The sequence below is a fragment of the Myotis davidii genome, unplaced genomic scaffold (assembly GCF_000327345.1).
Source record: "Myotis davidii unplaced genomic scaffold, ASM32734v1 scaffold1394, whole genome shotgun sequence".
Classification (NCBI taxonomy): domain Eukaryota; kingdom Metazoa; phylum Chordata; class Mammalia; order Chiroptera; family Vespertilionidae; genus Myotis; species Myotis davidii.
In genome coordinates this window covers 849,661-859,100 of record NW_006285608.1, presented here as the reverse complement: position 1 = coordinate 859,100, position 9,440 = coordinate 849,661, and the positions used below count along the sequence as shown (strand labels likewise).

At 52.5% G+C, this 9,440-nt stretch overlaps 1 pseudogene; it reads left to right on the top strand.

The window, feature by feature from the left end:
- The first annotated feature begins 761 nt into the window (after window positions 1-761).
- LOC102756444 lies at window positions 762-8,540 on the top strand (annotated as a pseudogene).
- Window positions 8,541-9,440: the final 900 nt, after the last annotated feature.

Genomic DNA, 9,440 nt, shown 5'->3' with positions numbered 1-9,440 from the left:
ACCTCCCTTCTGTGGGCAGACAGCAAAGACCTGAGCTCTAATCTTCCATGTGGGGCTGTGTGACTTGAGGCGAGTTTCTTACCCTCTCTGAGCTTCCTTTTCATGTTACCTAATTGACAGGGCCGTTCTAGGACTCAGCTTTCATTACTGTGGGGCTGGAGAAGGGCAGGGCCCGGGCTTCTCTAGGTGGGGCTGCCTACTGCTCAGCACTTAGCCTTGCCCATTAATAACAGCCCTGAAGACGTGACTGTTGAGCTGAAAAGCTCTTTGCAGCCCCCCCACACCCACCCTGGATTCCGGACTTTAAAAATCCTTCATGAGTGAGGCGCTTGAGCTGGGCTTTGAAATGCACTCTGTCCTCACTAACTGGACAATTGCCACATGTCACTGATGTGTGTTATTATTTCCTCTGCTACAACGCGTGTCCTTTTAGAAGAAAATCAGGACTGTCAAGAACCATTATGTGATGAACCCCGCAAAGGGGCAGCCAAAGGAAGCGCATCAAGCTCACATCCGGCAGAGGTAGCCACGGGGAGTGTTCGCCTGGGGCTGTCACTGCTGATGTGAGGAGGACAGCTCCACGCAGAGGTTTCCCTCTCGGGGACTCTCTCACCCCTGGTCCCTGCAGCGGAGGGAAGAATTTGATACGATCTCTGGCTTGAGGACAGAACCCACCTCTGAAAGTGCCCAGACTCTCCTGCCCGCCTCCTACGCAGAAACCTGCGCAAATGAGAAAGGCTGAAGGGTAGGCAGGCACCGTGATGGGAATGTCTCCCTCGGGCCCCTCAGATGTCATGGCCCCATTGTGTAACCCTGAAGAGGTCAGTCCCTTTTGGATATGAGCAAACAGACTTGGGAAGAACAGAACTGGGCATGTATGCACTCTCCATGTGCCCTGCTGCCTGCCTTGCGGGGCCTGTGAAATACGGATGGGGAGGCCAGCAAGAGAGGGGCACGGGGGCTCTTACGCAGGGTAGGAGGGGGCCAGCCTGGGACTCTGGGGATTGGCCAGCCACTCTGACACGGTCCTTCCTTTCTCCTTGTGTTGGCTGGTTGCTGGAAGGGGCCACACTTTCCTTGGCCTGGATACATGGGACACACAGTCCTGCGGTGGTGGCTAAGGAATGGCAGCTTCACGCTTTGTCCTCACGGGCCTGCTCAGTGGCTGAGAGTCCCATAAGCCCCACAATGTTCTCAGGGCTGCCCTGTCTCTTTGCTGCTCTTCCTCCTCCCCTCCCTCCACCTCCTCTACTCCCCTCCTCCTCCTCCTTCTCCTCCACCACCATCACCACCACCACCACCAGCACCCCCACCACCACGTCCCTCCTCCCCTGGGACAGCACATGGAACTGGGAGAAGCGAGGGTCGGTCTCACATGTGAGGGAATAAAGGCTGAGCTGTGATGGTCCTGTCTGCCTCACAAAGAGAGGTTTCATGTAGTTTTTGGCATTTACAAATCCTTTGTGAAAAGGTCACCTGTTCTTGGAATCCTTTATTAATGCTGAAGACTGGCCCCAGAAATGTCATGTCTTTTTACCATGATATTTACTCAAAAAAGTATGACTAAGCATCTGGACCTGGACAGGGCTGGGGGATCCTCAAGGGACAAATGGATGCCGATCTCCCTGGAGCTGTTGGGGCTCCACCTCCCCACCCAGAGCCCAAGTGAGAGGAGGAGAGAGGGACAAGGGCCACACACCCTGGGCATCTGCTGCCCACTTCTCCCTGTTATCCCGGCTCTTTATCACCTCCACGGCGAAGACCCACATGCTAGAGCTGAAAAGGGTATTGGAATCAATGCCCTCATTTCACAGTTGTGGAGACCGAGGCCTAGAGAAGGGGAGGTACCTGCAGTGACCCCAGCAAGTAGGGGGCAAAGTGGACACTAAGACCATGAGTCCTGGCTCCTAGGTCAGCTCCCTTTCTCCCAGGCTGTCACCTGGTCTCACTTTCACACTGAGCCTATCTTTCTATCTCTCTCTATCTCTATCTCTATCTCTATCTCTATCTCTATCTCTAGCTCTATCTCTATCTCTAGCTCTATCTCTATCTCTAGCTCTATCTCTATCTCTAGCTCTATCTCTATCTCTATCTATATCTAATCTATATCTATCTATATCTATAATCTGTGTGTGTTTGTGTAAGTCTGTATGTATATATAACATAAATGTGAGCTGAATGGTGTATAGAAAAATAATCTATCTACACTAATAAAAGAGAAACATGCAAATTGGTGTCACTCCACTACACCCACCAGCCAATCAGATGAGTATGCAAATTAACCCAACAAAGATGGCAACTAATTTGCATACACAGGCGCAGAGCAAAGACTGAAGACAATGTAGAAGGAAGCCAAGTGCTGCAGAAGGGAGCGAAGCTGCGGAGAAGAAAGTGGGGCTGCGGAGGTGGGAGGGAAGCAAGCGGGCCGGAGGAGGCGGGAGCTCACTTCTCTGCTTCGCTCTGGCCGCAGGAAGCCCTATTTTTGCAGGAATCTTCCTGCAACAGGCCTCTAGTATATATATAAAAGCCTTATGACCAAACTATTGGTTGCTATGACATGCACTGACCACCAGGGGGCAGACACTCAACGCAGGAGCTGCCCCCTTATGGTCAGTGGGCTCCCATAGCAGGAACACTGCTCAGCTGACCAACTTACAAATTTCTGTATCACACCCTCATTGGATAATTGGGAAACTGAGGCCCATAGACAGGCAGGGTCTGTCCAGGGTACATGACATTCAGAGTCCAGAGTTCAGGAATGTTCAGACCTTCCAGGCCAAGGCTCCCAATGAATTTCCTTTCAATGTTCATGAATCCATGCACTGGGCCATTAGTGTGATATGAAACTTCATGTACTAGAGATATTTTTGCTGCATGAGGGTGGTTTTGACTCTATCTGGGTGCTAGGGCACTACAAATATAGGTTAATAAAGATTTCTCAGTGTGACCACTGAGGCAGGAAGTCATAGTGAATTAAATGAGCTACTTGCTATCTTAGTGCTCTGTATAGCATATGTGCACACACACACACACACACACACACACACACACACACTCTAGATGTGATGACCTTGGGTGAGATTAGAAGAAAAGCAGACTCAGAGGAGGTGACAACAGGAAGGAAAAAGAGGTTGGAGGCACTACCTACATGTGACTGTTCTCCTACTTTACAGCTCCTCCCCCACAGGAGCCTGAACAGCCCTAAGAAGCACTTGCTCCATAACCCACTGTGCAGGCAGGAGAGAGACGGGCCCTGACAGGCACAATGACTTATCCAGGATCAAGAAGACGTAAGAATGAGGGGTTGAGTCTGTACCCAGGTCGGCTTCCTCAAGTCTGGGACCCTGGCTGCACCCAGAGCTTCTAGGGGGCTGGGCAGAGGGGTGTGCTGGTGCCACTGTGTACAGATAAGGTGTTTCATGGAGAGGGGTCTGCAGACAGCAGCCCACAGGACTATTTGCATAGCTGTCATGAGATGAGGGGACTCAGGAAAGACAAGCCCAGGTATGAGGTCAATATCCAATAGTACTTGGAACCCCCGTAACCAGGCACCCACGTCTAGCCCACCAGGCAGCTCACTTGCCAAGAGGCATTTGCCAGTGCAAGATGTTCTCTTGCTGTGTTCCCCGTGATTGGTGCTCTCGCTTCTGGAGACCCCGCAGTGAGAGCTTTTCCAGACGGTGCCGACGTTGGTTCAACCCTCATCCCTGACGTATCTGGCCATTTTCTAAAATATGGCCTCAGGTAACACAAGGTGGCCAGGGTCAGAAGAATCTTGGCTAGGCCACTTCTGTGTGCCATCCCTGTGCAGCCCACATATCCCCCGGGATAGAAAGAGGTTTCTGGGTCTTGGATAACCTAGCAGTCCTGTCATGGTCACACCCCAGGACAGGGCAGGCAGGTGGAGATGGGCTTCCAGAGGGGTCCCTTATCTGTGCCAATGGGCATCCTAGGCCCTCAGGCTATCATGCCTTTTCATCCCCTTAGGGGGTCTAAGCAGACCATGGTGTGTGTGTCTGGAGTGGGGGGTCACAGGGGCAGAGAACCAACAAAGGGCTCTGAGGCTTTGCCTGGTGACTGGGAACTGTCTTTACAGAGCTCTGCACAGGAGAACAGAGAGGAGCTGACAGATGGGGCCCTCAACTCCATGCCCCTGCAGGAGGCACAGGTGCCCCATACATCCTCCGGCGTGCAGCATGGCCACAGGGTGAGTGTAGGTGCTGGGTTGACCCAGACTCCATGATCCCATGTAGTCAAAGGGATCCCTTGGGTTTGAGAAGGCTCCCTGCTACTCCCCTGAGATCCCTCCTGGATTCCAATTTCCAAAGGAATCTGGGTCCTCGTCTCCTCCCCCAATCCACTCTCACTGTCCATCCTCTTTCAGATGAGTTCAAAGTCACTGTCCACAAAGTTTTAGGAATATCAGAAGAGAGACTTTTGTACCACTTCAAATCATGCTCAGTCAAGAGTATTTTTCTTCTTTTTACAGAGTTTCCCTTTTAAGGCCCGTGTCTAAATGCCCATGTTGGCCTGACAATCCTTACATACCTCCCACTCTTACACATCATTGTGATTAATAAGGATGCTTTTTCCAAAAGGATGTGGGGCTCATGGTACCAAGTCTGTTGTTTTGCCATTTGCTGCCCCGAGGACCACATCCTCTTGGCCCCTCCAGGTCAGGAGCTGGGGCCTCCCTGGGCTGCACAACATACCAGGAAGGGAACCTGTTATCAGGGCTGGCGATCCATCTCTTCACCGCTGTAGGACCTAGAATTATCCCCTTCTGTTGCCATGTCAACAGTGCTGCCCTGAACATTGCATTTGTCCTAATATCCTGACTCTCCCACCCCAGGAAAAGCCTCTGTGTTCCCATCTTAGAGTGGGATGTTCTGTCAGAAATCCCAGGGTGACCTTGTTAACACAGGGAGGTGCTGTCCGTCCTCTGCTAAGAAATGACTAAGATACAAATGTTTTTCAGTCCTCACCTGCAGTTCTACTTTTCCTGCCACGAACCCTTTCTCTTCTCAATGTAAGAAACATTCAAACCTGAGAATTTTTGTGAATTTCTTTGAGTCAAACTGCTGATGATTGCAGGAAGCCAAATCTTAGCGGATTGAGATAATGCTCTGGAGAATGGCAGTTTTGCACCTTATTTTAGACATTACAACCAAAAGAGGAGACATATGTGGGCTCCATAAAATCCATGGGGGATAGATTAGGGAGCTAGGAGAAAGCACAGGGGGGAAACCTCTGGGATTCGATAAACACTAAAATCATTGACACGCACTTCTTTCACTTAGGTGTGTGCAGGGTAGTTAACAGTCAACAATGAACTCAGTAACAATGAGGGGTTTGTGATCTCTGTAGAGCATTGCCCGTGCTCTGAGGGGTCTAAATAAAAGGAAATTCATTTGACATTCCAAAGATATGTTATTGTAGATGCAAAAAGACAATAGACAGGCTCAGTTAAGGTAAAGTTTGACCTTTGTCAGGGAAGATGCCAGCCTAGGACGTGACTGCCCACCATAAACTACTTTTGTTAAGAGTTTTCATTTTAGAACATCCTTTGTGATAACTTTAGGTCTCTGGGTTTGCAAGGCCACCATGCAGGCCTTCCCTGAGCTAGTCAGTGAGCATGTGGTCCCTTTTCCCACACACTGTCCTTGGGATCGCTCATGTCCCACCTCTTGCCACCAATCACAGAGTGCTTAGGGGTTCAGTCCGAGTTGATGCCCCCAACCAACTTGGCAGCTCATGAGCTGCCTCTGACGGCATGTCCCTCCTCTGTCCCAACACAGGAAGAGAAACCATCAACCCCGAGAAGTAATAAGACCTCCTTGGTGCCTGCAGCTGCAGCTTTGTGGCTGCCCATGGGCCTAGCCAGCATGCCCACCACCCTACGCACACCTGTGTCCTTGAACCTCTTCTCTACCTGGGAGGTGGACTGCTCCAGCCCCAGCTGCGTGCCCAGGCTGTGTAGCCCGACTTTAAAGAAGCTGCTGATCTACAAGGAGCTGGAGAAGGAGCTCATCACTGTGGTAATTTCCGTGAAGATGCAGGAGATTGTGCTGCCTCCCAGTAGACAAGTGGAGACTGACCTGGCGCTGACCTCCCTACAGTATCCCCACTTTCTGAAGAGGGAAGGCAACAATCTGCAGATCATGCTGCAGCAGAGGAAGTGCAATAACAAGGGGACCATCCTGGGCTACAATTCACTTGCCTTGGGTGCCATCGACATGGCTGAGGTGATGCAGCGACCCCTCGAGGTGGCCAGGTGCTGAGCCTCAGCAGCAGCATCAAGGGGTCCTCCACCCACGTGGCTGAGGTCAGCATCTCCTCCCTGTGCAGTGAGCCCATCGAACACAAGGACAGCGCCATGCAGGCTAGCTGCAAGGCCAAGTACAGGGTTCATTACTCTGCAGGGGAACATGAGAACTTCTTCTCTGAGCAGGAGGCCAGCGATGATGCTGCACAAGGACAAGAGCCTGATGAGGACGACATCAACGTGGAGAAGCCCAAGAAACAGTGGCCAGTGATTATAAGAATGATGTCCATGACCAGGCACCAGTACATCAAGGAGAAAGTTGGGGCTTGGCTGAGCAGGGTCAAAGCGTCGGAGGAGGCCCTGGACCCGGAGCAGGACCCTGCAGATCATGTCCCCGAGGGGAGGAGGACCTGCACCTTCTGTATGACATGCTGGAGAACCAGCGACAGTAGCCCAGACAGGGAGGATGGTGACAGCCTTCTCAGCACCACCAAGCCCAAGCTCAGGCCATACTTTGAAGGCTTGTCACACTCCAGCTCAAACAGGAGCATCCACAGTGCCCGGAGCAAGGAGGAGCCTCCGAGTCTGGCCTACATGACCAAGAAGACGTGGGCCTCAGACGGCAAGCAGCCAAGTGATGTCTTGGACTCAGTGCCCCACAGAATGCCCACCCAGGGGAACAGCCAGCACCGCCCAAGGACAGCCTGGAGGCAGAGGCCTCAGCCCTGGACATGCTCACCAAGAAGCTTCTGCCCAGTAGGCGCATCACCAAGACCGAGTCTCTCATCCCCTCCACCAAGGCCAAGGGGAAGCATCCCGGCGACCATGGCTGGGCAGGTGCCTGAAGGAGCAGCAGACGGCCCAGCCATAGGGAAAGTGAACCAAGAGCCCAGACAATGAGCGTAGCCAGACCCAGGGAGCCAGCTGCAGATCCCCAGGAAGACCACGTATACCCAGCTGAGCCACATCCTCATCTCTGATGTCCAGCTGCCAGAGAACATCATCCTGGTCAACACCTCTGATTGGCAGGAGCAGTTCCCCTCGGGCATCCTGCGGGGACACATGCTGCCTTACTGTGCACCTGCTTCATGGCTGACGTCCCGGCGGCCTTCAGCTCCATCATCTGGTGGATACAGCAATACTGTAACAATAATTCCCAGCCCCCGAAGCCGGTGAAGATCCTGGTGGCAGGGGCACAGCACTACTTCAGCGCTGTGCTGCGGGTCTTCCTGGAGCTGCTGTCCTACAAGATGCTCGACTGGCTGGGCTACATGAGCTTCCTGGTCATCCCGCTGGGTTCCCACCCTGTGGCCAGGTACCTGGGCTCCGTGCAGAGCCCCAACAAGAGTCCTTATAGTTCATTCCCTTCGGGGGAGTGGGTGAAAGTTGGGATAGTGGAACAGTCCGCAGACACGTCGGGAGACTCAGATGATGGGCTCCCTTGGGCTGCAGCGTGCTTTCCATCCATCCCACCGTCCATACCTTGGTCGCCAATGAGGCCTTGTCACCCCACTCTGCTCCCGGTCAGTGAGTGGGGCTTGTCCTCCCCCAGCCAGGGCGATGGCGCCAAGCTGATGGAGCGGCAGATGGATTACTGGATGGCAGCCCAGCCCACAGACAGGAAGAGAGACTCGAAGAAGAAAGACCTGCCTACCGCCAACAACACCCTCAAGTGCACCTTCCAGTCTCTCCAGGTCAGCAGGCTGCCCAGCAGTGGTGAGACCACAGTAACACCCACCATGTCCTTGACAGTGCTCACCAAGGAGAAGAAAAAGGTGCTGTTTTTACCCAATAAAAACAAGGACAAGGTTGAGGAGTCCAAAGGCCAGTGCCTGGAGGGCAGAAGCTGCCTGGTCTGCAGGGTGAAGTACCAGGAGAACAGGCTGCGGGTCCTCACCGCAGGCGCAGTATGGAATGACGGGAAGTTCTTCCAGCTGGAAGCCCGGGGTCCTCCCACGTCCAGCACTTCCCCATCTGCATCTCCAGACACTCCGACTTCACCTTCCAGCCCTGCCGGTGGCCCGGCTGATGCCAAACACAGGAGGGCCCACCTGCTCTTCTGTTAACGTTTCAGTTTAGTACAGAGACTGACCCTGGAAACACAAAGAGAAACCTTCTTAAGTACAAATGTACTCACAACCCTGCTTCCCCCACCTCTCTCTCTCCCCAGAGCCATCTACTGCCTCCTGGGCATCTGGCTGGACCAGTACCCTGAAGATTTTTCAGCCACCAGACTTTCCCAGCCTGATCATGCTTTTGTCCTCCATAGAGCTCACCTTTCCAGTCCCAGACCTGTCAACCCAGGCTCAGTATCTCTACTCACAGCTGGAGCTCCTGAGTCCACTGAGGCAAAGAGAGAGGTTGAGGAGGAGTCAGAGAGGCTGAGTTGGCAGAGGGGATGGGGCTGGGCCACACAGAGAAGAGCTCCCAGAGGCTGGGCTTAGGCAGGAGCACAGGGCCGCTCAGGTCAGTGCCCAGGGCCTGCAGTCTGGAGGACTTCCTGGGGTGGGGGCTTGAGCTGGGACTTCAGTGATGGAGATGGGAGGTTCCTTCCTTGGAAGGCACACAAAAGGCAGTCATGATGGTAACATGGTCTCTTCTTGGATTTACAGAAGCAGCTCCAGAGCAAGATCCAGAAACACCTAAAGAGGCAATGCCAACTCTGGTGCCCTCTCCTGAGCCAGAGCAGGCTCCAGGCACAGCTGTTCCTGAGCTCCCAGATGTGGACCTACCTGCAGCTCATGAGCCACTCGCCTCAGCTCCTGTGAGGCCTATGGTGCCAGATCCTGGGGCTCAGTATGTGTCAGCTGCCATGACAGAGAGGGCTTCCCCTCTCCAATAGTTGCAGTTTTTAAATGTTTGTTTATTTTACATATACTTAGAATTTTAATGTATTTTTCTTATACTATTGAGTAAAATAAAATGTATTTTCAATAAAATTTAATAAAATATTATTGCAATAAATTTAAATAATATAACATTTAACTCTATGATCCTTCAGAGCGTCAATTCCAACATCATGAAGCACATTCACAATTTTTGGCCACCGTCACATCACATTTTTATCCAGACTAACCCAGGATCTGGTAGTCCTTCACTGCTCATCCTCCCCGCACAGGCCCTGACGCTCCCTGATCTCCTTCTGTCTGCATGGATTCCCCTATTGTGGGTTTTC